At 36.2% G+C, this 3,305-nt stretch overlaps 1 non-coding gene across 1 annotated transcript; it reads left to right on the top strand.

Moving 5' to 3' along the window:
- The first annotated feature begins 362 nt into the window (after positions 1–362).
- Positions 363–490, top strand: LOC141987032 (U6atac minor spliceosomal RNA). Its single transcript, XR_012639428.1, has one exon. It is a non-coding gene; the product is annotated as a U6atac minor spliceosomal RNA (small nuclear RNA).
- Positions 491–3,305: the final 2,815 nt, after the last annotated feature.

A 3,305-nucleotide genomic window follows, 5' to 3' on the forward strand; every position in this document is an offset into this window, starting at 1 on the left:
TTTTACAGTGTAAATATTTGTAATAAAAATATGAAGTGAGTACTGTACACTTTGTATTCTGTGATGTAACTGAAATGGATATATTTGAAAATGTAGAAAAACATCCAAAAATATTTAATAAATTTCAATTGGCGTTCTATTGTTTAATGATGCAATTAATATCGCGATTAATTTTTTTGAATTAATCGCATGAGTTAACTGCGATTAATTGACAGCCCTAAAAGCCATTAATCCAAATAAATAAATAAATAGTATTCATGTTCCATTCCCATGCGAAAAGGAACCGATAAGCATATTGAATGGCAAGAACAAACCTCAGAGCCCTGGTTTTAAGTTGCAAGGCAAAACTTAACTGCCTCATAGTGTTGAATGAAAGGAGAGAAGGTTAGTACTCCCCTTAAGAAGGATGGAAGAGGTCCTAGTGACCTTTACAACACACATATGGTTAAGGCATTGCCACTTACTTTGCGGTATCTAACCACGGGTTGTGGTGGTTTGGGTTTTTTTTGTTTTGTTTTGTTTGTTTTTAAAAGAGAGAGAAAACACATCTCTATGATTTTCTAGTAAATAATTTTGCATAGCTAAGATGCTAGGAAGCATAAATAAAGGCAGTCACTGAATTAACCAGGGATAAAAAATCTGTTATGGAATTACACAGTAATGGTAACTAACTGCATTTGCTCCTTGATGTAGAACTTAATTGCTCTATTTTTATTAGTAGAAACTATATGCATTTCACCCATGGTTGGCATAATTAAGTTAATTATCAGTGAGTGTAATGAATTTGTGGTTAAGCCCAATTTTCTGAACCTTTCATTCTTGCACTTTCTGTAATTAGGGGTCTTAACTACCTTAAATGAGTTGTAAAAATGTTTACTTTTCTTTAAAAGCCTTCCTGGCAAAGAAAAAAAGAAAATACAGTAGAAACTTGCTCATTTGTACTAATGACCAAGAGCCCCACAGAGAATTACTCATCTTGGTGAGTTATCAAATGAACAAAAACAATTTTTAAAAAGTAAGGATAACACATCACGAAATGTACTTTGTTCATTTATGTTGAAAATCATAGTTTAGTTTTAATTATCTATTAAACTACTTCACAGAGAATATATATTAGTTAAAATAGTGAGTCTTAGTTATCTGAAACCTTCTCTTTGTGTTCTGCTGTTAACTCTTATGCAGAAGTGTATACTCAATACCCAACTACCTTCAGTTTATTAGTTCACCTTGTCTCTCTAATATCCTGGGACCAAGAGGGCTACAACATAATTGCATAGTTCAAATGGTGTCGTTCTAAACTTATCAGATTCAGAATATTTAGTAAAAAAAAAAAAAAAACTGAGCAGAATACTGCATATTTTAATTCAAAAAGCTTATGTAGTTGCAAACACTGTTCCACAGCTCTGTTTCTATGACCAATGAACTGCAGAGGTCTGAGTGATTTGGCATACATTCTCAAATTTGTGTAACTAGTGACAATTTAATAGTGATTTACAATTCTTTTTGAGTGAGGGAATAACTTAACCATACAAGTGTGTGCAGAATGCAACAAATAGCAAAGCTAAGAGGAGCACAAACTATTCTTAAAACTCACCCTCTTTCTCTTTTTGGGTACCACAGTTGCTCTAGCCAGCTCCAGCTCGCCTTGAGACCCCAGAATGCACCTGACTGGTTGGCTCTGACACCAAAGGTACCCGAAAGCTGTAGTTGAGTTGTAGACAAAGCATATTTAAAGCATGAACCATTAGATTATAACTTTGTTGTAACCTCATAACTTTCTCCTCTGTGGGTGGGTGAGCAATTTCAGTTTCATAGAGCCTAGAATCACCAACACTGGCCAGTCAAACCAAACCAGTCCTTAACTTTCTCTTTCACCCAGCCTAACCATAGCCTTCCTTATTTTTGTGTATTTGTAGCTAAACTTAATACAAAGCCATTAATCCTCAATTCTACAGCTAAAGTCAATAAGAGAAGCTCTTACTCAGGAAAACCAAGATTTGACCTTAAAAATAAAACAGGGATAGTATAGTGTTTTTAAAAAAATGGACCATGGCAATTCTGTTCAGGTCCTCCAGCTGGTACTATACATCAACAGCAACCAGTTCAAACAAAGCTAGTTCCTAAATTCAGAAGCTATCACCCTATAGCTTGAAAAAATGTTCTACATGCAGCTAAACTCTGGCTCAGTCGTATTTCATCTGTACTCAGGTCATAACATTAGTTTCCCGTTCTAACAAAGATTCCATTGTTAACATTCAAGGCATTTCATGGTCCACCACACAAGGCTCATCATATTTTATTTTCCTGTCATACAATTCGTTCTGCTGCTTTTGGTTCACAAGCTGCTGGTAAAATTCATTGTGAAATGATGGATGCTGGGAAATTGTGGCAGAGTAGCCACCTATGAGGCAGGGGAACTGAAAAAGCAGCTAGACGCCCTTGTATAAGGGTTCTTGCTGGGCCTAAGAGGGGTAAAGTAACAAAGGGGTTTAGTTCACGCTATGGGCTTGTTGGACTCTGCCTGCCATGATACAAACCTCACTTTGGGAGCTCATTTGAAAGCCACTCCTCAGAGGATTCTGCCTAGCCGGGATTTTTTTCCAGCAGAGATTTTACTCCAAGAATTGAAGGTTTATTCTTGGGACTGGTTAGAAAGAGATGGAAGCCTTTGAGCTAGGGGATATGGGCAATTAAATTATACTACTTAAATTTCCCAGAGAGTTTCCTGTGTGTTTGGCGATCCTACCTTTAATTTGAGAATCTGGATTAAAATGTGCTTCACTTAAAGGAATTTAAGTGGATCATTTGGAGAGTTTTTTTAGAAGCTCTCTGCTGTTGCATTATTTGTGACACACTAGAATACTCTCCTGTCTTGGGATTGCTTAGTTCACCTCCAAATCACAGACACGTCTAACCACATATCCCCTATGTGAGGGTTTCTTTTGAAGATTACACTGGATGAATTCACTATAGTATTCAAAATTCAGATTTCTTTTCAACTTGTGTATAAAGCCCAGTTATTCTAGCATAATGTACATTACTTCTTCAAAGGGCTCTGGGATGTTTATCTGAATGGCACTATGTACATATGTTTTTCATTGTCCAACTGAAAAGAAAAATTATTAGAAATATTTAGATGAATTTACTTCACATTCTGTAGTTGGAAGAAGCATAAGCACATGGCATCAGAAACTGTCTGCATAGCATGCACTAAATTTTCTGCTTAAGCTACCAGCGTGCACTAAAACATTAAGAAAAACCTAGCTGCCCATAGCAAAGATGGGGCTGGTCTCCATTCTTGTGTA

The sequence above is a fragment of the Natator depressus genome, chromosome 4 (genome assembly GCF_965152275.1).
Source record: "Natator depressus isolate rNatDep1 chromosome 4, rNatDep2.hap1, whole genome shotgun sequence".
Taxonomy (NCBI): Eukaryota; Metazoa; Chordata; order Testudines; family Cheloniidae; genus Natator; species Natator depressus.